The sequence below is a fragment of the Mixophyes fleayi genome, unplaced genomic scaffold (genome assembly GCF_038048845.1).
Source record: "Mixophyes fleayi isolate aMixFle1 unplaced genomic scaffold, aMixFle1.hap1 Scaffold_350, whole genome shotgun sequence".
Lineage (NCBI taxonomy): Eukaryota > Metazoa > Chordata > Amphibia > Anura > Limnodynastidae > Mixophyes > Mixophyes fleayi.
This window is the reverse complement of record NW_027447499.1, coordinates 67,501-85,000: the sequence shown is the minus strand read 5'-3', so window position 1 is coordinate 85,000 and position 17,500 is coordinate 67,501. Positions and strand designations below refer to the sequence as shown.

General features: G+C 47.3%; 7 non-coding genes and 66 pseudogenes across 7 annotated transcripts; all 73 read left to right on the top strand.

Annotated features, from left to right (window-relative positions):
* Positions 1-15, top strand: part of LOC142131910 (5S ribosomal RNA) — a 119-nt pseudogene extending 104 nt beyond the window's left edge.
* Positions 16-210: 195 nt separating this feature from the next.
* On the top strand, positions 211-329 carry LOC142131684 (5S ribosomal RNA; annotated as a pseudogene).
* A 70-nt stretch (positions 330-399) lies between these two features.
* Positions 400-518, top strand: LOC142131551 (5S ribosomal RNA; annotated as a pseudogene).
* A 71-nt stretch (positions 519-589) lies between these two features.
* LOC142131885 (5S ribosomal RNA) lies at positions 590-709 on the top strand (annotated as a pseudogene).
* An 82-nt stretch (positions 710-791) lies between these two features.
* On the top strand, positions 792-910 carry LOC142131838 (5S ribosomal RNA; annotated as a pseudogene).
* Positions 911-992: 82 nt separating this feature from the next.
* Positions 993-1,111, top strand: LOC142131855 (5S ribosomal RNA; annotated as a pseudogene).
* A 90-nt stretch (positions 1,112-1,201) lies between these two features.
* On the top strand, positions 1,202-1,320 carry LOC142131672 (5S ribosomal RNA; annotated as a pseudogene).
* A 71-nt stretch (positions 1,321-1,391) lies between these two features.
* On the top strand, positions 1,392-1,510 carry LOC142131735 (5S ribosomal RNA; annotated as a pseudogene).
* Positions 1,511-1,594: 84 nt separating this feature from the next.
* LOC142131743 (5S ribosomal RNA) lies at positions 1,595-1,713 on the top strand (annotated as a pseudogene).
* An 83-nt stretch (positions 1,714-1,796) lies between these two features.
* Positions 1,797-1,915, top strand: LOC142131553 (5S ribosomal RNA; annotated as a pseudogene).
* Positions 1,916-2,191: 276 nt separating this feature from the next.
* LOC142131683 (5S ribosomal RNA) lies at positions 2,192-2,310 on the top strand (annotated as a pseudogene).
* An 82-nt stretch (positions 2,311-2,392) lies between these two features.
* Positions 2,393-2,511, top strand: LOC142131756 (5S ribosomal RNA; annotated as a pseudogene).
* Positions 2,512-2,591: 80 nt separating this feature from the next.
* On the top strand, positions 2,592-2,710 carry LOC142131960 (5S ribosomal RNA; annotated as a pseudogene).
* Positions 2,711-2,781: 71 nt separating this feature from the next.
* Positions 2,782-2,901, top strand: LOC142131954 (5S ribosomal RNA; annotated as a pseudogene).
* Positions 2,902-2,982: 81 nt separating this feature from the next.
* Positions 2,983-3,102, top strand: LOC142131845 (5S ribosomal RNA; annotated as a pseudogene).
* Positions 3,103-3,181: 79 nt separating this feature from the next.
* Positions 3,182-3,301, top strand: LOC142131895 (5S ribosomal RNA; annotated as a pseudogene).
* Positions 3,302-3,565: 264 nt separating this feature from the next.
* LOC142131906 (5S ribosomal RNA) lies at positions 3,566-3,683 on the top strand (annotated as a pseudogene).
* A 276-nt stretch (positions 3,684-3,959) lies between these two features.
* Positions 3,960-4,080, top strand: LOC142131893 (5S ribosomal RNA; annotated as a pseudogene).
* A 75-nt stretch (positions 4,081-4,155) lies between these two features.
* LOC142131852 (5S ribosomal RNA) lies at positions 4,156-4,274 on the top strand. The gene has a single exon (XR_012686460.1). It is a non-coding gene; the product is annotated as a 5S ribosomal RNA (ribosomal RNA).
* Positions 4,275-4,357: 83 nt separating this feature from the next.
* Positions 4,358-4,475, top strand: LOC142131977 (5S ribosomal RNA; annotated as a pseudogene).
* A 664-nt stretch (positions 4,476-5,139) lies between these two features.
* Positions 5,140-5,258, top strand: LOC142131657 (5S ribosomal RNA; annotated as a pseudogene).
* An 82-nt stretch (positions 5,259-5,340) lies between these two features.
* Positions 5,341-5,460, top strand: LOC142131618 (5S ribosomal RNA; annotated as a pseudogene).
* Positions 5,461-5,530: 70 nt separating this feature from the next.
* Positions 5,531-5,649, top strand: LOC142131869 (5S ribosomal RNA; annotated as a pseudogene).
* An 82-nt stretch (positions 5,650-5,731) lies between these two features.
* On the top strand, positions 5,732-5,849 carry LOC142131905 (5S ribosomal RNA; annotated as a pseudogene).
* Positions 5,850-6,324: 475 nt separating this feature from the next.
* Positions 6,325-6,443, top strand: LOC142131872 (5S ribosomal RNA; annotated as a pseudogene).
* A 285-nt stretch (positions 6,444-6,728) lies between these two features.
* LOC142131903 (5S ribosomal RNA) lies at positions 6,729-6,847 on the top strand (annotated as a pseudogene).
* Positions 6,848-6,927: 80 nt separating this feature from the next.
* On the top strand, positions 6,928-7,046 carry LOC142131980 (5S ribosomal RNA; annotated as a pseudogene).
* A 394-nt stretch (positions 7,047-7,440) lies between these two features.
* Positions 7,441-7,560, top strand: LOC142131809 (5S ribosomal RNA; annotated as a pseudogene).
* Positions 7,561-7,630: 70 nt separating this feature from the next.
* LOC142131686 (5S ribosomal RNA) lies at positions 7,631-7,748 on the top strand (annotated as a pseudogene).
* Positions 7,749-7,819: 71 nt separating this feature from the next.
* LOC142131884 (5S ribosomal RNA) lies at positions 7,820-7,939 on the top strand (annotated as a pseudogene).
* Positions 7,940-8,223: 284 nt separating this feature from the next.
* On the top strand, positions 8,224-8,342 carry LOC142131889 (5S ribosomal RNA; annotated as a pseudogene).
* A 92-nt stretch (positions 8,343-8,434) lies between these two features.
* On the top strand, positions 8,435-8,553 carry LOC142131671 (5S ribosomal RNA; annotated as a pseudogene).
* A 70-nt stretch (positions 8,554-8,623) lies between these two features.
* Positions 8,624-8,742, top strand: LOC142131734 (5S ribosomal RNA; annotated as a pseudogene).
* Positions 8,743-8,828: 86 nt separating this feature from the next.
* On the top strand, positions 8,829-8,946 carry LOC142131919 (5S ribosomal RNA; annotated as a pseudogene).
* An 83-nt stretch (positions 8,947-9,029) lies between these two features.
* On the top strand, positions 9,030-9,147 carry LOC142131651 (5S ribosomal RNA; annotated as a pseudogene).
* Positions 9,148-9,423: 276 nt separating this feature from the next.
* Positions 9,424-9,542, top strand: LOC142131680 (5S ribosomal RNA; annotated as a pseudogene).
* An 82-nt stretch (positions 9,543-9,624) lies between these two features.
* LOC142131755 (5S ribosomal RNA) lies at positions 9,625-9,743 on the top strand (annotated as a pseudogene).
* Positions 9,744-9,823: 80 nt separating this feature from the next.
* LOC142131959 (5S ribosomal RNA) lies at positions 9,824-9,942 on the top strand (annotated as a pseudogene).
* A 71-nt stretch (positions 9,943-10,013) lies between these two features.
* On the top strand, positions 10,014-10,132 carry LOC142131630 (5S ribosomal RNA; annotated as a pseudogene).
* An 80-nt stretch (positions 10,133-10,212) lies between these two features.
* On the top strand, positions 10,213-10,331 carry LOC142131585 (5S ribosomal RNA; annotated as a pseudogene).
* Positions 10,332-10,411: 80 nt separating this feature from the next.
* Positions 10,412-10,530, top strand: LOC142131800 (5S ribosomal RNA; annotated as a pseudogene).
* A 71-nt stretch (positions 10,531-10,601) lies between these two features.
* Positions 10,602-10,720, top strand: LOC142131854 (5S ribosomal RNA; annotated as a pseudogene).
* Positions 10,721-10,793: 73 nt separating this feature from the next.
* LOC142131771 (5S ribosomal RNA) lies at positions 10,794-10,912 on the top strand (annotated as a pseudogene).
* Positions 10,913-10,994: 82 nt separating this feature from the next.
* On the top strand, positions 10,995-11,113 carry LOC142131849 (5S ribosomal RNA; annotated as a pseudogene).
* An 81-nt stretch (positions 11,114-11,194) lies between these two features.
* LOC142131636 (5S ribosomal RNA) lies at positions 11,195-11,313 on the top strand (annotated as a pseudogene).
* A 72-nt stretch (positions 11,314-11,385) lies between these two features.
* Positions 11,386-11,504, top strand: LOC142131840 (5S ribosomal RNA). The gene has a single exon (XR_012686459.1). It is a non-coding gene; the product is annotated as a 5S ribosomal RNA (ribosomal RNA).
* An 83-nt stretch (positions 11,505-11,587) lies between these two features.
* LOC142131873 (5S ribosomal RNA) lies at positions 11,588-11,706 on the top strand (annotated as a pseudogene).
* A 72-nt stretch (positions 11,707-11,778) lies between these two features.
* LOC142131806 (5S ribosomal RNA) lies at positions 11,779-11,897 on the top strand (annotated as a pseudogene).
* Positions 11,898-12,183: 286 nt separating this feature from the next.
* LOC142131970 (5S ribosomal RNA) lies at positions 12,184-12,302 on the top strand (annotated as a pseudogene).
* A 73-nt stretch (positions 12,303-12,375) lies between these two features.
* LOC142131723 (5S ribosomal RNA) lies at positions 12,376-12,494 on the top strand (annotated as a pseudogene).
* A 73-nt stretch (positions 12,495-12,567) lies between these two features.
* On the top strand, positions 12,568-12,685 carry LOC142131767 (5S ribosomal RNA; annotated as a pseudogene).
* Positions 12,686-12,765: 80 nt separating this feature from the next.
* Positions 12,766-12,884, top strand: LOC142131550 (5S ribosomal RNA; annotated as a pseudogene).
* An 80-nt stretch (positions 12,885-12,964) lies between these two features.
* Positions 12,965-13,084, top strand: LOC142131710 (5S ribosomal RNA; annotated as a pseudogene).
* Positions 13,085-13,166: 82 nt separating this feature from the next.
* LOC142131926 (5S ribosomal RNA) lies at positions 13,167-13,285 on the top strand. Its single transcript, XR_012686467.1, has one exon. It is a non-coding gene; the product is annotated as a 5S ribosomal RNA (ribosomal RNA).
* An 82-nt stretch (positions 13,286-13,367) lies between these two features.
* On the top strand, positions 13,368-13,486 carry LOC142131930 (5S ribosomal RNA; annotated as a pseudogene).
* An 88-nt stretch (positions 13,487-13,574) lies between these two features.
* Positions 13,575-13,693, top strand: LOC142131694 (5S ribosomal RNA). Its single transcript, XR_012686444.1, has one exon. It is a non-coding gene; the product is annotated as a 5S ribosomal RNA (ribosomal RNA).
* A 74-nt stretch (positions 13,694-13,767) lies between these two features.
* On the top strand, positions 13,768-13,886 carry LOC142131797 (5S ribosomal RNA; annotated as a pseudogene).
* An 82-nt stretch (positions 13,887-13,968) lies between these two features.
* Positions 13,969-14,087, top strand: LOC142131937 (5S ribosomal RNA; annotated as a pseudogene).
* A 71-nt stretch (positions 14,088-14,158) lies between these two features.
* LOC142131699 (5S ribosomal RNA) lies at positions 14,159-14,277 on the top strand (annotated as a pseudogene).
* Positions 14,278-14,350: 73 nt separating this feature from the next.
* LOC142131574 (5S ribosomal RNA) lies at positions 14,351-14,469 on the top strand (annotated as a pseudogene).
* Positions 14,470-14,549: 80 nt separating this feature from the next.
* LOC142131548 (5S ribosomal RNA) lies at positions 14,550-14,668 on the top strand (annotated as a pseudogene).
* Positions 14,669-14,748: 80 nt separating this feature from the next.
* On the top strand, positions 14,749-14,868 carry LOC142131709 (5S ribosomal RNA; annotated as a pseudogene).
* Positions 14,869-14,951: 83 nt separating this feature from the next.
* Positions 14,952-15,070, top strand: LOC142131914 (5S ribosomal RNA). Its single transcript, XR_012686466.1, has one exon. It is a non-coding gene; the product is annotated as a 5S ribosomal RNA (ribosomal RNA).
* A 289-nt stretch (positions 15,071-15,359) lies between these two features.
* Positions 15,360-15,478, top strand: LOC142131682 (5S ribosomal RNA). The gene has a single exon (XR_012686443.1). It is a non-coding gene; the product is annotated as a 5S ribosomal RNA (ribosomal RNA).
* A 74-nt stretch (positions 15,479-15,552) lies between these two features.
* Positions 15,553-15,671, top strand: LOC142131677 (5S ribosomal RNA; annotated as a pseudogene).
* An 81-nt stretch (positions 15,672-15,752) lies between these two features.
* LOC142131936 (5S ribosomal RNA) lies at positions 15,753-15,871 on the top strand (annotated as a pseudogene).
* An 83-nt stretch (positions 15,872-15,954) lies between these two features.
* On the top strand, positions 15,955-16,073 carry LOC142131696 (5S ribosomal RNA; annotated as a pseudogene).
* A 79-nt stretch (positions 16,074-16,152) lies between these two features.
* Positions 16,153-16,271, top strand: LOC142131566 (5S ribosomal RNA; annotated as a pseudogene).
* Positions 16,272-16,343: 72 nt separating this feature from the next.
* Positions 16,344-16,462, top strand: LOC142131867 (5S ribosomal RNA; annotated as a pseudogene).
* A 71-nt stretch (positions 16,463-16,533) lies between these two features.
* On the top strand, positions 16,534-16,652 carry LOC142131620 (5S ribosomal RNA). Its single transcript, XR_012686437.1, has one exon. It is a non-coding gene; the product is annotated as a 5S ribosomal RNA (ribosomal RNA).
* A 285-nt stretch (positions 16,653-16,937) lies between these two features.
* On the top strand, positions 16,938-17,056 carry LOC142131562 (5S ribosomal RNA; annotated as a pseudogene).
* Positions 17,057-17,137: 81 nt separating this feature from the next.
* LOC142131721 (5S ribosomal RNA) lies at positions 17,138-17,256 on the top strand (annotated as a pseudogene).
* Positions 17,257-17,328: 72 nt separating this feature from the next.
* Positions 17,329-17,448, top strand: LOC142131798 (5S ribosomal RNA; annotated as a pseudogene).
* Positions 17,449-17,500: the final 52 nt, after the last annotated feature.

Below are 17,500 nucleotides of genomic sequence, written 5' to 3'. Positions count from 1 at the left end.
CAGGTGCCGTAGGCCTTTTTTTTGTCTCTATCTTGTTCTTGCTTCCTTCAATGCTGGTTTTGAGATGAATAAGAGATGTAGGTCAGTAGGCAACCTATACCCATGTGAGGCAACCTGGGAATTCCAGGTGCTGTAGGCCTTTTTTTTTCTCTTTCTTGTTCTTGCTTCCTTCAATGCTAGTTTTGAGATGTAGGTTAGTAGGCAACAAATACCTACAGCCACACCACACTGAGCAAGCCCAATCCCGTCTGATCTTGGAAGCTAAGCAGGGCCGGGCCTGGTTAGTACTTGGTTGGAAGACCACCTGGGAATACCTGGTGTGGTAGGCCTTATTTTTCTCTCTCTTGTTCTTGCTTCCTTCAATGCAGGTTTTGAGATGTAGGTCAGTAGTCAACAAATACCTACAGCCACACCACCCTGAACAAGCCCAATCTCGCCTGATCTTGGAAGCTAAGCAGGGCCGGGCCTGGTTAGTACTTGGTTGGGAGACCACCTGGGAATACCAGGTGCCGTAGGCCTTTTTTTTTCTCTCTCTTGTTCTTGCTTCCTTCAATGCTGGTTTTTAGATGTAGGTCAGTAGACAACCAATACCTACAGCCACACCACCCTGAACAAGCCCAATCTCATCTGATCTTGGAAGCTAAGCAGGGCCGGTCCTGGTTAGTACTTGGAAGGGAGACCACCTGGGAATACCACAGTGCCATAGGCATTTTTTTTTCTCTCTCTTGTTCTTGCTTCCTTCAATGCTGGTTTTGAGATGAATAAGAGATGTAGCTCAGTAGATAACCAATACCTACAGCCACACCACCCTGAACAAGCCCAATCTCACCTGATCTTGGAAGCTAAGCAGGGCCAGTTCTCGTTAGTACTTGGATGGGAGACCACCTGGGAATACCAGGTGCTGTAGGCATTTTTTTTTCTCTCTCTTGTTCTTACTTCCTTTAATGCTGGTTTTGAGATGTATAAGAGATGTAGGTCAGTAGGCAACCAATACCTGCAGCCACACCACCCTGAACAAGCCCAATCTCATCTGACCTAGGAAGCTAAGCAGGGCCGGGTCTAGTTAGAACTTGGTTGGGAGACCACCTGGGAATACCAGGTGCTGTAGGCCTTTTTTTTTCTCTCTCTCTCTCTCTTGTTCTTGCTTCCTTCAATGCTGGTTTTGAGATGTATAAGACATGTAGGTCAGTAGGTAACCAATACCTACAGCCACACCACCCTGAACAAGCCCAATCTCGCCTGATCTTGGAAGCTAAGCAGAGCCGGGCCTGGTTAGTACTTGGATGGGAGACCACTTGGGAATTCCAGGAGCTGTTGGCCTTTTTTTTTCTCTCTCTTGTTCTTGCTTCCTTCAATGCTGGTTTTGAGATGTAGGTCAGTAGTCAACAAATAACTACAGCCACACCACCCTGAACAAGCCTAATCTCGTCTGATCTTGGAAACTAAGCAGGGTCGGGCCTGGTTAGTAATTGGATGGGAGACCACCTGGGAATACCAGGTGCCATAGGCCTTTTTTTTTTTCTCTCTTTTGTTCTTGATTCATTCAATGCTGGTTTTAAGATGAATTAGAGATGTAGGTCAGTAGGCAACCAATACCTACAGCCACACCACCCTGAACAAGCCCAATCTTAACTGATCTTGGAAGCTAAGCAGTGCTGGGCCTGGTAAGTACTTAGATGGGAGACCACCTGGGAATTCCAGGTGTTGTAAGCCTTTTTTTTTTCTCTCTCTTGTTCTTGCTTCCTTCAATGCTGGTTTTGAGATGTATAAGAGATGTAGGTCAGTAGACAACCAATACCTATAGCCACGCCACCCTGAACAAGCCCAATCTCGTCTGATCTTGGAAGCTAAGCAGGGGCGGGCCTGGTTAGTACTTGGATGGGAGACCACCTGGGAATACCAGGTGCCGTAGGCCTTTTTTTTTTCTCTCTCTTATTCTTGCTTCCTTCAATGCTGGTTTTGAGATGTATGAGAGATGTAGGTCAGTAGGCAACAAATACCTACAGCCACACCACCCTGAACAAGCCTGATCTTGGAAGCTAAGCAGGACCGGGCTTGGTTAGTACTTGGATGGGAGACCACCTGGGAATTCGAGGTGCTGTAAGCCTTTGTTTTTTTCTCTCTCTTGTTCTTGCTTTCTTCAATGCTGGTTTTGAGATGTATAAGAGATGTAGGTCAGTAGGCAACCAATACCTACAGCCAGACCACCCTGAACAAGAACAATCTCATCTCATCTTGGAAGCTAAGCAGGGCTGGGCCTGGTTAGTACTTGGATGGGAGACCACCTGGGAATACCAGGTGCTGTAGGCCTTTTTTTTTCTCTCTCTTGTTCTTGCTTCCTTCAATGCTGGTTTTGAGATGTATAAGAGATGTAGGTCAGTAGGCAACCAACACCTACAGCCGCACCACCCTGACCAAGCCTAATCTCGTCTGATCTTGGAAGCTAAACAGGGCCAGGCCTGGTTAGTACTTGGATGGGAGACCACCTGGGAATTCCAGGTGCCGTAGGCATTTTTTTATTTCTCTCGTTACTGCTTCCTTCAATGCTGGTTTTGAGATGTATAAGAGATGTAGGTCAGTAGGCAACCCAAACCCACGGCCACACCACCCTGAACAAGCCCAATCTCGTCTGATCTTGTAAGCTAAGCAGGGCCCGGCCTGGTTAGTACTTGGATGTGAGGCAACCTGGGAATTCCAGGTGCTGTAGGCCTTTTTTTTTCTCTCTCTTGTTCTTGCTTCCTTCAATGCTGGTTTTGAGATGTAGGTCAGTAGGCTACAAATACCTACAGCCACACCACCCTGAACAAGCCCAATCTCGCCTGATCTTTAAAGCTAAGCAGGGCCGGGCCTGTGGTTAGTACTTGGATGGGAGACCACCTGGAATTCCAGGTGCTGTAGGCATTTTTTTATTTCTCGTCGTTACTGCTTCCTTCAATGCTGGTTTTGAGATGTATAAGAGATGTAGGTAAGGAAGCAACCAATACCTACAGTCACACCACCCTGAACAAGCCCAATCTCGTCTGATCTTGAGAGCTAAGCAGGGCCAGGCCTGGTTAGTACTTGGATGGGAGACCACCTTGGGAATTCCAGGTGCCGTAGGCTTTTTTTTATTTCTCTTGTTACTGCTTCTTCAATGCTGGTTTTGAGATGTATAAGAGATGTAGGTCAGTAGGCAGCCAATACCTACAGCCACGCCACCCTGAACCAAGCCCAATCTCTCCTGATCTTGGAAGCTAAGCAGTGCTGGGCCTGGTTAGTACTTGGTTGGGAGACCACCTGGGAATACCAGGTGCCATAGGCCTTTTTTTTTCTCTCTCTGTTCTTGCTTCCTTCATGCTGGTTTTGAGATGTAGGTCAGTAGACCAACCAATACCCACGGCCACAACACCCTGAACAAGCTCAAATCTCGTCTGACTTAGGAAGCTAATCAGCGGCCGGGCCTGGTTAGTACTTGGTTGGGAGACCACCTGGGAATACCAGGTGCCGTAGGCCTTTTTTTTTCTCTCTCTCTGTTCTTGCTTCCTTCAAATGCTGGTTTTGAGATGTAGGTCTGTAAGCAACCAATACCTACAGCCACACCACCCTGAACAAGAACAATATCATCTGATCTTGGAAGCTAAGCAGGGTTGGGCCTGGTTAGTACTTGGATGGAGACGACCTGGGAATACCAGGTGCTGTAGCCTTTTTTTCTTCTCTCTTGTTCTTGCTTCCTTCAATGCTGGTTTGAGATGTATAGAGATGTAGGTCAGGAGGTAACCAATAACTACAGCCACACCACCCTGAACAAACCCAATCTCATCTGGTCTTGGAAGCTAAGCAAGGCCAGGCTGGTTAGTACTTGCATGGGAGACCACCTGGAATACCAGGTGCCATAGGCTTTTTTTCTCTCTCTCATGTTCTTGCTTCCTTCAATGCTGGTTTTGAGATGTATAAGACATGTAAGTCAGTAGGCAACCAATACCTACAGCCACACCACCCCTGAACAAGCCCAATCTCGTCTGATATTGGAAGCTAAGTAGGGGCCGGGCCTGGTTAGTACTTGGATGGGAGACCACTTGGGAATTCCAGGAGCTGTTAGCCATTTTTTTTTTCTCTCTCTTGTTCATGCTGCTTCTTCAATGCTGGTTTTGAGATGTAGGTCAGTAGGCAACCAATACCTACAGCCACACCACCCTGAACAAGCCCAATCTCATCTGATCTTGGAAGCTAAGCAGGGCTGGGCCTGGTTAGTACTTGGATGGAAGACCACCTGGGAATACAAGGTGCTGTAGGCCTTTTTTTTATCTCTCTCTTGTTCTTGCTTCCTTCATTGCTGGTTTTGAGATGTATAAGAGATGTAGGTCAGGAAGCAACCAACACCTACAGCCGCATTACCCTGACCAGCCTAATCTCGTCTGATCTTGGAAGCTAAACAGGGCCAGGCCTGGTTAGTACTTGGATGGGAGACCACCTGGGAATACCAAGTGCCATAGGCCTTTTTTTTCTCTCTCTTGTTTCTTGCTTCCTTCAATGCTGGTTTTGAGATGTATAAGAGATGTAGGTCAGTAGGCAACCAACACCCACGGGCCACACCACCCTGAACAAGTCCAATCTCGTCTGATCTTGTAAGCTAAGCAGGGCCCGGGCCTGGTTAGTACTTGGATTTGAGGCAACCTGGGAATTCCAGTGCTGTAGGCCTTTTTTTTCTCTCTCTTGTTCTTGCTTTCCTTCAATGCTGGTTTTGAGATGTAGGTCAGTATGCAACAAATACCTACAGCCACACCACAGTGAGCAAGCCCAATCTTAACTGATCGTGGAAGCTAAGCAGTGCTGGGCCTACTAAGTACTTGGATGGGAGACCACCTCAGAATTCCATGTGTTGTAAGCCTTTTTTTTATCTCTCTTGTTCTTGCTTCTTCAATGCTGGTTTTGAGATGTATAAGAGATGTAGGTCAGTAGGCAACCAATACCTACAGCGACACCCTCCAGAACAAGTCCAATCTCGTCTGATCTTGTGAAGCTAAGTAGGGCCGGGCCTGGTTAGTACTTGATGGGAGACCACTTGGGAATTCCAGGAGCTGTTAGCCATTTTTTTTTTCTCTCTCTTGTTCATGCTTCCTTCAATGCTGGTTTTGAGATGTAGGTCAGTAGGGAACAAATTACTACAGCCACACCACCCTGAGCAAGCCCAATCTCGTCAGATCTTGGAAGCTAAGCAGGGTCGGGTCTGGTTAGTACTTGGATGGGAGACCACCTGGGAATACCAGGTGCCATAGGCCTTTTTTTTTCTCTCTTTTGTTCTTGCTTCCTTCAATGCTGGTTTTGAGATGTATAAGAGATGTAGGTCAGTAGGCAACCAATACCTACAGCCACACCACCCTGAACAAGCCCAATCTCACCTGATCTTGGTAGCTAAGCAGGGCCGGGGCCTGGTTAGTACTTGGATGGGAGACCACCTGGGAATACCAGGTGCCGTAGGCCTTTTTTTTCTCTCTATTGTTCTTGGTTCATTCAATGCTGGTTTTGAGATGTAGGTCAGTAGGCAACAAATACCTACACCCACACCACCCTGAACAAGCCCAATCTCATCTGATTTTGGAAGCTAAGCAGGGGCGGGCCTGGTTAGTACCTGAATGGGAGACCACCTGGGAATACCAGGTGCCATACGCCTTTTTTTTTCTCTCTCTTGTTCTCGCTTCCTTCAATGCTGGTTTTGAGATGTATAAGACATGTAGGTCAGTAGGCAGCCAATACCTACATCCACACCACCCTGAACAAGCCCAATCTTGTCTGATTTTGGAAGCTAAGCAGGGGCGGGCCTGGTTAGTACTTGGATGGGAGACCACCTGGAATACCAGGTGCCGTAGGCCTTTTTTTTTCTCTCTCTTGTTCTTGCTTCCTTCAATGCTGGTTTTGAGATGTAGGTCAGTAGGCAACAAAATACCTAGCACACACACCACCCTGAACAAGCCCAATCTCGTCTGATTTTGGAAGCTAAGCAGGGGCGGGCCTGGTTAGTACCTGGATAGGAGGACCACCTGGGAAATACCAGGTGCCATAGGCCGTTTTTTTTATCTCTCTTGTTCTTGCTTCCTTCAATGCTGGTTTTGAGATGTATAAGACATGTAGGTCAGTAGGCAACCAATACCTACAGCCACACCACCCTGAACAAGCCCAATCTTGGCTGATTTTGAAGCTAAGCAGGGCCGGGCCTGGTTGGTACTTGGATGGGAAACCACCTGGGAATTTCCAGGTGCAGTAGTCATTTTTTTATTTCTCTCGTTACTGCTTCCTTCAATGCTGGTTTTGAGATGTATAAGAGATGTAGGTCAGTAAACAACCAATACCTACAGCCACGCCACCTTGAACAAGCCCAATCCCATCTGATCTTGAAGCTAAGCAGGGGCGGGCCTGGTTAGTACTTGGATGGGAGGACCACCTGGGAATACCAGGTGCCGTAGGCCTTTTTTTTGCTCTCTCTTATTCTTGCTTCCTTCAATGCTGGTTTGAGATGTATGAGAGATGTAGTTCAGGAGACAACAAATACCTACAGCCACACCACCCTGAACAAGCTCTATCTTGAGTGATCTTGGAAGCTAAGCAGGGCCGGGTTTGGTTAGTACTTGGATGGGAGACCACCTGGGAATTTGAGGTGCTGTAAAGCCTTCTTTTTTTCTCTCTCTTGTTCTTGCTTCCTTCAATGCTGGTTTTGAGATGTATAAGAGATTGTAGGTCAGTAGGCAACTAATACCTACAGCCACACCACCCTGAACAAGAACAATCTCGTCTGATCTGTGGAAGCTAAGCAGGGCTGGGCCTGGTTAGTATTTGGATGGGAGACCACCTGGAATACCAGGTGCTGTAGGCCTTTTTTTTTCTCTCTTGTTCTTGCTTCCTTCAATGCTGGTTTTGAGATGTATAAGAGATGTAGGTCAGTAGGCAACCAATACCTACAGCCACACCAGCCTGAACAAGAACAATTTCGTCTGATCTTGGTAGCTAAGCAGGCTGGGCCTGGTTAGTACTTGGATGGGGAGACCACCTGGGAATACCAGGTGCTTTAGGCTTTTTTTTTCTCTCTCTTGTTCTTGCTTCCTTCAATGCTGGTTTTGAGATGTATAAGAGATGTAGGTCAGTAGGCAACCAATACCTACAGCCACACCACCTGAACAAGAACAATGTCATCTGATCTTGGAAGCTAAGCAGGGCTGGGCCTGTTAGTACTTGGAGGGGAGACCACCTGGGAATACCAGGTGCCGTAGGCCTTTTTTTTTGTCTCTATCTTGTTCTTGCTTCCTTCAATGCTGGTTTTGAGATGAATAAGAGATGTAGGTCAGTAGGCAACCTATACCCATGTGAGGCAACCTGGGAATTCCAGGTGCTGTAGGCCTTTTTTTTTCTCTTTCTTGTTCTTGCTTCCTTCAATGCTAGTTTTGAGATGTAGGTTAGTAGGCAACAAATACCTACAGCCACACCACACTGAGCAAGCCCAATCCCCGTCTGATCTTGGAAGCTAAGCAGGGCCGGGCCTGGTTAGTACTTGGTTGGAAGACCACCTGGGAATACCTGGTGTGGTAGGCCTTATTTTTCTCTCTCTTGTTCTTGCTTCCTTCAATGCAGGGTTTGAGATGTAGGTCAGTAGTCAACCAATACCTACAGCCACACCACCCTGAACAAGCCCAATCTCGCCTGATCTTGGAAGCTAAGCAGGGCCGGGCCTGGTTAGTACTTGGTTGGAGACCACCTGGGAATACCAGGTGCCGTAGGCCTTTTTTTTTCTCTCTCTTGTTCTTGCTTCCTTCAATGCTGGTTTTTAGATGTAGGTCAGTAGACAACCAATACCTACAGCCACACCACCCTGAACAAGCCCAATCTCATCTGATCTTGGAAGCTAAGCAGGGCCGGTCCTGGTTAGTACTTGGAAGGGAGACCACCTGGGAATACCACAGTGCCATAGGCATTTTTTTTTTCTCTCTCTTGTTCTTGCTTCCTTCAATGCTGGTTTTGAGATGAATAAGAGATGTAGCTCAGTAGATAACCAATACCTACAGCCACACCACCCTGAACAAGCCAATCTCACCTGATCTTGGAAGCTAAGCAGGGCCAGTTCTCGTTAGTACTTGGATGGGAGACCACCTGGGAATACAGGTGCTGTAGGCATTTTTTTTTCTCTCTCTTGTTCTTACTTCCTTTAATGCTGGTTTTGAGATGTATAAGAGATGTAGGTCAGTAGGGCAAACCAATACCTGCAGCTACACCACCCTGAACAAGCCCAATCTCATCTGACCTAGGAAGCTAAGCAGGGCCGGGTCTAGTTAGAACTTGGTTGGGAGACCACCTGGGAATACCAGGTGCTGTAGGCCTTTTTTTTTTCTCTCTCTCTCTCTCTTGTTCTTGCTTCCTTCAATGCTGGTTTTGAGATGTATAAGACATGTAGGTCAGTTAGGCAACCAATACCTACAGCCACACCACCCTGAACAAGCCCAATCTCGCCTGATCTTGGAAGCTAAGCAGAGCCGGGCCTGGTTAGTACTTGGATGGGAGACCACTTGGGAATTCCAGGAGCTGTTGGCCTTTTTTTTCTCTCTCTTGTTCTTGCTTCCTTCAATGCTGGTTTTGAGATGTAGGTCAGTAGTCAACAAATAACTACAGCCACACCACCCTGAACAAGCCTAATCTCGTCTGATCTTGGAAACTAAGCAGGGTCGGGCCTGGTTAGTAATTGGATGGGAGACCACCTGGGAATACCAGGTGCCATAGGCCTTTTTTCTTTTTTTTCTCTTTTGTTCTTGATTCATTCAATGCTGGTTTTAAGATGAATTAGAGATGTAGGTCAGTAGGCAACCAATACCTACAGCCACACCACCCTGAACAAGCCCAATCTTAACTGATCTTGGAAGCTAAGCAGTGCTGGGCCTGGTAAGTACTTAGATGGGAGACCACCTGGAATTCCAGGTGTTGTAAGCCTTTTTTTTTTCTCTCTCTTGTTCTTGCTTCCTTCAATGCTGGTTTTGAGATGTATAAGAGATGTAGGTCAGTAGACAACCAACACCTATAGCCACGCCACCCTGAACAAGCCCAATCTCGTCTGATCTTGGAAGCTAAGCAGGGCGGGCCTGGTTAGTACTTGGATGGGAGACCACCTGGGAATACCAGGTGCCGTAGGCCTTTTTTTTTCTCTCTCCTTATTCTTGCTTCCTTCAATGCTGGTTTGAGATGTATGAGAGATGTAGGTCAGTAGGGCAACAAATACCTACAGCCACACCACCCTGAACAAGCCTGATCTTGGAAGCTAAGCAGGACCGGGCTTGGTTAGTACTTGGATGGGAGACCACCTGGGAATTCGAGGTGCTGTAAGCCTTTGTTTTTTTCTCTCTCTTGTTCTTGCTTCCTTCAATGCTGGTTTTGAGATGTATAAGAGATGTAGGTCAGTAGGCAACCAATACCTACAGCCAGACCACCCTGAACAAGAACAATCTCATCTCATCTTGGAAGCTAAGCAGGGCTGGGCCTGGTTAGTACTTGGATGGGAGACCACCTGGGAATACCAGGTGCTGTAGGCCTTTTTTTTTCTCTCTCTTGTTCTTGCTTCCTTCAATGCTGGTTTTGAGATGTATAAGAGATGTAGGTCAGTAGGCAATAAACACCTACAGCCGCACCACCCTGACCAAGCCTAATCTCGTCTGATCTTGGAAGCTAAACAGGGCCAGGCCTGGTTAGTACTTGGATGGGAGACCACCTGGGAATTCCAGGTGCCGTAGGCATTTTTTTATTTCTCTCGTTACTGCTTCCTTCAATGCTGGTTTTGAGATGTATAAGAGATGTAGGTCAGTAGGCAACCCAAACCCACGGCCACACCACCCTGAACAAGCCCAATCTCGTCTGATCTTGTAAGCTAAGCAGGGCCCGGCCTGGTTAGTACTTGGATGTGAGGCAACCTGGGAATTCCAGGTGCTGTAGGCCTTTTTTTTTCTCTCTCTTGTTCTTGCTTCCTTCAATGCTGGTTTTGAGATGTAGGTCAGTAGGCTACAAATACCTACAGCCACACCACCCTGAACAAGCCCAATCTCGCCTGATCTTTAAAGCTAAGCAGGGCCGGGCCTGGTTAGTACTTGGATGGGAGACCACCTGGGAATTCCAGGTGCTGTAGGCATTTTTTTATTTCTCTCGTTACTGCTTCCTTCAATGCTGGTTTTGAGATGTATAAGAGATGTAGGTAAGGAAGCAACCAATACCTACAGCCACACCACCCTGAACAAGCCCAATCTCATCTGATCTTGGAAGCTAAGCAGGGCCAGGCCTGGTTAGTATTTGGATGGGAGACCACCTGGGAATTCCAGGTGCCGTAGGCTTTTTTTTATTTCTCTTGTTACTGCTTCCTTCAATGCTGGTTTTGAGATGTATAAGAGATGTAGGTCAGTAGGCAACCAATACCTACAGCCACGCCACCCTGAACAAGCCCAATCTCTCCTGATCTTGGAAGCTAAGCAGTGCTGGGCCTGGTTAGTACTTGGTTGGGAGACCACCTGGGAATACCAGGTGCCATAGGCCTTTTTTTTTCTCTCTCTTGTTCTTGCTTCCTTCAATGCTGGTTTTGAGATGTAGGTCAGTAGACAACCAATACCCACGGCCACAACACCCTGAACAAGCCCAATCTCGTCTGACTTAGGAAGCTAATCAGGGCCGGGCCTGGTTAGTACTTGGTTGGGAGACCACCTGGGAATACCAGGTGCCGTAGGCCTTTTTTTTTCTCTCTCTCTTGTTCTTGCTTCCTTCAATGCTGGTTTTGAGATGTAGGTCTGTAAGCAACCAATACCTACAGCCACACCACCCTGAACAAGAACAATATCGTCTGATCTTGGAAGCTAAGCAGGGTTGGGCCTGGTTAGTACTTGGATGGGAGACGACCTGGGAATACCAGGTGCTGTAGGCCTTTTTTTTTCTCTCTCTTGTTCTTGCTTCCTTCAATGCTGGTTTTGAGATGTATAAGAGATGTAGGTCAGGAGGTAACCAATAACTACAGCCACACCACCCTGAACAAACCCAATCTCATCTGGTCTTGGAAGCTAAGCAAGGCCAGGCCTGGTTAGTACTTGCATGGGAGACCACCTGGGAATACCAGGTGCCATAGGCATTTTTTCTCTCTCTCATGTTCTTGCTTCCTTCAATGCTGGTTTTGAGATGTATAAGACATGTAAGTCAGTAGGCAACCAATACCTACAGCCACACCACCCTGAACAAGCCCAATCTCGTCTGATCTTGGAAGCTAAGTAGGGCCGGGCCTGGTTAGTACTTGGATGGGAGACCACTTGGGAATTCCAGGAGCTGTTAGCCATTTTTTTTTCTCTCTCTTGTTCATGCTTCCTTCAATGCTGGTTTTGAGATGTAGGTCAGTAGGCAACCAATACCTACAGCCACACCACCCTGAACAAGCCCAATCTCATCTGATCTTGGAAGCTAAGCAGGGCTGGGCCTGGTTAGTACTTGGATGGAAGACCACCTGGGAATACAAGGTGCTGTAGGCCTTTTTTTTATCTCTCTCTTGTTCTTGCTTCCTTCATTGCTGGTTTTGAGATGTATAAGAGATGTAGGTCAGGAAGCAACCAACACCTACAGCCGCACCCTCCTGAACAAGTCCAATCTCGTCTGATCTTGGAAGCTAAGTAGGGCTGGGCCTGGTTAGTACTTGGATGGGAGACCACTTGGGAACTCCAGGAGCTGTTAGCCATTTTTTTTTCTCTCTCTTGTTCTTGCTTCCTTCAATGCTGGTTTTGAGATGTAGGTCAGTAGGCAACAAATTACTACAGCCACACCACCCTGAACAAGCCCAATCTCGTCTAATCTTGGAAACTAAGCAGGGTCGGGCCTGCTTAGTACTTGGATGGGAGACCACCTGGGAATTCGAGGTGCTGTAAGCCTTTTTTTTTTTCTCTCTCTTCTTCTTGCTTCCTTCAATGCTGGTTTTGAGATGTATAAGAGATGTAGGTCAGGAGGCAACCAATACCTACAGCCACATCACCCTGAGCAAGCCCAATCTTAACTGATCGTGGAAGCTAAGCAGTGCTGGGCCTAGTAAGTACTTGGATGGGAGACCACCTCAGAATTCCATGTGTTGTAAGCCTTTTTTTTATCTCTCTCTTGTTCTTGCTTCCTTCAATGCTGGTTTTGAGATGTATAAGAGATGTAGGTCAGTAGGCAACCAAAACCTACAGCCACACCCTCCAGAACAAGTCCAATCTCGTCTGATCTTGGAAGCTATGTAGGGCCGGGCCTGGTTAGTACTTGGATGGGAGACCACTTGGGAATTCCAGGAGCTGTTAGCCATTTTTTTTTTCTCTCTCTTGTTCATGCTTCCTTCAATGCTGGTTTTGAGATGTAGGTCAGTAGGCAACAAATTACTACAGCCACACCACCCTGAACAAGCCCAATCTCGTCTAATCTTGGAAACTAAGCAGGGTCGGGCCTGGTTAGTACTTGGATGGGAGACCACCTGGGAATTCAAGGTGCTGTAAGCCTTTTTTTTTTTCTCTCTCTTCTTCTTGCTTCCTTCAATGCTGGTTTTGAGATGTAGGTCAGTAGGCAACCAATACCTACAGCCACACCACCCTGAACAAGAACAATCTCGTCTGATCTTGGAAGCTAAGCAGGGTTGGCCTGGTTAGTACTTGGATGGGAGACCACCTGGGAATACCAGGTGCCGTAGGCCTTTTTTTTTCTCTCTTGTTCTTGCTTCCTTCAATGCTGGTTTTCAGATGTATAAGACATGTAGGTCAGTAGGTAACCAATACCTACAGCCACACCACCCTGAACAAGCCCAATCTCGTCTGATCTTGGAAGCTAAGCAGGGCCAGGCCTGGTTAGTACTTGGATGGGAGACCACCTGGGAATTCCAGGTGCCGTAGGCTTTTTTTTATTTCTCTCGTTACTGCTTCCTTCAATGCTGGTTTTGAGATGTATGAGAGATGTAGGTCAGTAGGCAACAAATACCTACAGCCACACCACCCTGAACAAGCCCAATCTTGACTGATCTTGGAAGTTAAGCAGGGCTGGGCTTGGTTAGTACTTGGATGGGAGACCACCTGGGAATACCACAGTGCAGTAGGCATTTTTTTTTCTCTCTTTTGTTCTTGCTTCCTTTAATCCTGGTTTTGAGATGTATAAGAGATGTAGGTCAGGAGGCAACCAATACCTACAGCCACACCACCCTGAACAAGCCCAATCTCATCTGATCTTGGAAGCTAAGCAAGGCCGGGCCTGGTTAGTACTTGGATGGGAGACCACCTGGGAATACCAGGTGCCGTAGGCATTTTTTTTCCTCTCTCTTGTTCTTGCTTCCTTCAATGCTGGTTTTGAGATGAATAAGAGATGTAGGTCAGGATGCAAGCAATACCTACAGCCACACCACCCTGAAGAAGCCCAATCTTGTATGACCTAGGAAGCTAAGCAGGGCCGGGCCTGGTTAGTACTTGTTTGGGAGACCACCTGGGAATACTAGGTGCCGTTGGCCTTTTTTTTTCTCTCTCTCTCTCTTGTTCTTGCTTCCTTCAATGCTGGTTTTGAGATGTATAAGACATGTAGGTCAGTAGGCAACCACTACCTACAGCCACACCACCCTGAACAAGCCCAATCTCGTCTGATCTTGGAAGCTAAGCAGGGCCAGGCCTGGTTAGTACTTGGATGGGAGACCACCTGGGAATTCCAGGTGCTGTAGGCCTTTTATTTTTTTCTCTCTCTTCTTCTTGCTTCCTTCAATGCTGGTTTTGAGATGTAGGTCTGTAAGCAACCAACACCTACAGCCACACCACCCTGAACAAGCCCAATCTCATCTGATCTTGGAAGCTAAGGAGGGCCAGTCCTGGTTAGTACTTGGATGGGAGACCACCTGGGAATACCAGGTGCCGTATGCATTTTTTTTCCTCTCTCTTGTTCTTGCTTCCTTCAATGCTGGTTTTGAGATGAATAAGAGATGTAGGTCAGGACGCAAACAATACCTGCAGCCACACCACCCTGAAGAAGCCCAATCTTGTCTGACCTAGGAAGCTAAGCAGGGCCAGGCCTGTTTAGTACTTGGTTGGGAGACCACCTGGGAATACTAGGTGCCGTAGGCCTTTTTTTTTCTCTCTCTTGTTCTTGCTTCCTTCAATGCTGGTTTTGAGATGTAGGTCAGTAGGCAACAAATTACTACAGCCACACCACCCTGAACAAGCCCAATCTCGTCTAATCTTGGAAACTAAGCAGGGTCGGGCCTGGTTAGTACTTGGATGGGAGACCACCTGGGAATTCGAGGTGCTGTAAGCCTTTTTTTTTTTCTCTCTCTTCTTCTTGCTTCCTTCAATGCTGGTTTTGAGATGTAGGTCAGTAGGCACCCAATACCTACAGCCACACCACCCTGAACAAGAACAATCTCGTCTGATCTTGGAAGCTAAGCAGGGTTGGGCCTGGTTAGTACTTGGATGGGAGACCACCTGGGAATACCAGGTGCCGTAGGCCTTTTTTTTTCTCTCTTGTTCTTGCTTCCTTCAATGCTGGTTTTCAGATGTATAAGACATGTAGGTCAGTAGGTAACCAATACCTACAGCCACACCACCCTGAACAAGCCCAATCTCGTCTGATCTTGGAAGCTAAGCAGGGCCAGGCCTGGTTAGTACTTGGATGGGAGACCACCTGGGAATTCCAGGTGCCGTAGGCTTTTTTTTATTTCTCTCGTTACTGCTTCCTTCAATGCTGGTTTTGAGATGTATGAGAGATGTAGGTCAGTAGGCAACAAATACCTACAGCCACACCACCCTGAACAAGCCCAATCTTGACTGATCTTGGAAGTTAAGCAGGGCTGGGCTTGGTTAGTACTTGGATGGGAGACCACCTGGGAATACCACAGTGCAGTAGGCATTTTTTTTTTCTCTCTTTTGTTCTTGCTTCCTTTAATCCTGGTTTTGAGATGTATAAGAGATGTAGGTCAGGAGGCAACCAATACCTACAGCCACACCACCCTGAACAAGCCCAATCTCATCTGATCTTGGAAGCTAAGCAAGGCCGGGCCTGGTTAGTACTTGGATGGGAGACCACCTGGGAATACCAGGTGCCGTAGGCATTTTTTTTCCTCTCTCTTGTTCTTGCTTCCTTCAATGCTGGTTTTGAGATGAATAAGAGATGTAGGTCAGGATGCAAACAATACCTACAGCCACACCACCCTGAAGAAGCCCAATCTTGTATGACCTAGGAAGCTAAGCAGGGCCAGGCCTGGTTAGTACTTGTTTGGGAGACCACCTGGGAATACTAGGTGCCATTGGCCTTTTTTTTTCTCTCTCTCTCTCTTGTTCTTGCTTCCTTCAATGCTGGTTTTGAGATGTATAAGACATGTAGGTCAGTAGGCAACCACTACCTACAGCCACACCACCCTGAACAAGCCCAATCTCGTCTGATCTTGGAAGCTAAGCAGGGCCAGGCCTGGTTAGTACTTGGATGGGAGACCACCTGGGAATTCCAGGTGCTGTAGGCCTTTTATTTTTTTCTCTCTCTTCTTCTTGCTTCCTTCAATGCTGGTTTTGAGATGTAGGTCTGTAAGCAACCAACACCTACAGCCACACCACCCTGAACAAGCCCAATCTCATCTGATCTTGGAAGCTAAGCAGGGCCAGTCCTGGTTAGTACTTGGATGGGAGACCACCTGGGAATACCAGGTGCCGTATGCATTTTTTTTCCTCTCTCTTGTTCTTGCTTCCTTCAATGCTGGTTTGAGATGAATAAGAGATGTAGGTCAGGGCGCAAACAATACCTGCAGCCACACCACCCTGAAGAAGCCCAATCTTGTCTGACCTAGGAAGCTAAGCAGGGCCAGGCCTGTTTAGTACTTGGTTGGGAGACCACCTGGGAATACTAGGTGCCGTAGGCCTTTTTTTTTTCTCTCTCTTGTTCTTGCTTCCTTCAATGCTGGTTTTGAGATGTATAAGACATGTAGGTCAGTAGGCAACCAATACCTACAGCCACACCACCCTAAACAAGCCCAATCTCGTCTGATCTTGGAAGCTAAGCAGGGCCAGGCCTGGTTAGTACTTGGATGGGAGACCACCTGGAAATTCCAGGTGCCGTAGGCTTTTTTTATTTCTCTAGTTACTGCTTAATTCAATGCTGGTTTTGAGATGTATAAGAGATGTAGGTCAGTAGGCAACCAATACCTACAGCCACGCCACCCTGAACAAGCCCAATCTCAACTGATTTTGGAAGCTAAGCAGGGCCGGGCCTGGTTAGTACTTGGATGGGAGACCACCTGGGAATTCCAGGTGCTGTAGGGCTTTTTTTTTTCTCTCTCTTGTTCTTGCTTCCTGCAATGCAGGTTTTGAGATGTAGGTCAGTAGGCAACAAATACCTACAGCCACACCACCCTGAACAAGCCCAATCTCGCCTCATCTTGGAAGCTAAGCAGGGCCGGGCCTGGTTAGTACGTGGTTGGGAGACCACCTGGGAATACCAGGTGTCGTAGGCCTTTTTTTTTCTCTCTCTTGTTCTTGCTTCCTTCAATGCTGGTTTTGAGATGTAGGTCAGTAGGCAACCAATACCTACAGCCACACCACCCTGAACAAGCCCAATCTCATCTGATCTTGGAAGCTAAGCAGGGCCGGTCCTGATTAGTACTTGGATGGGAGACCACCTGGGAATATCAGGTGCTGTAGGCATTTTATTTTTCTCTCTCTTGTTCTTGCTTCCTTCAATGCTGGTTTTGAGATGTATAAGAGATGTAGGTCAGAAGGCAACCAATACCTGCAGCCACACCACCCTGAACAAGCCCAATCTCGTCTGACCTAGGAAGCTAAGCCGGGCCTGGTTAGTACTTGGTTGGGAGACCACCTGGGAATACCAGGTGCCATAGGCCTTTTTTTTTCTCTCTCTCTCTCTTGTTCTTGCTTCCTTCAATGCTGGTTTTGAGATGTATAAGACATGTAGGTCAGTAGGCAACCAATACCTACAGCCACACCACCCTGAACAAGCCCAATCTCGTCTGATCTTGGAAGCTAAGCAGGGCCAGGCCTGGTTAGTACTTGGATGGGAGACCACCTGGGAATTCCAGGTGCCGTAGGCATTTTTTTTATTTCTCTCGTTACTGCTTCCTTCAATGCTGGTTTTGAGATGTATAAGAGATGTAGGTCAGCAGGCAACCAATACCTACAGCCATGCCACCCTGAACAAGCCCAATCTCGACTGTTTTTGGAAGCTAAGCAGGGGCGGGCATGGTTAGTACTTGGATGGGAGACCACCTGGGAATACCAGGTGCTGTAGGCCTTTTTTTTTTCTCTCTCTTGTTCTTGCTTCCTTCAATGCTGGTTTTGAGATGTAGGTCAGTAGGCAACCAATACCTACAGCCACACCACCCTGAACAAGCCCCAATCTCGTCTGATCTCTGAAGCTAAGCAGGGGCGGGCCTGGTTAGTACCTGTATGGGAGACCACCTGGGAATACCAGGTGCTATAGGCCTTTTTTTTTCTCTTTCTTGTTCTTGCTTCCTTCAATGCTGGTTTTGAGGTAT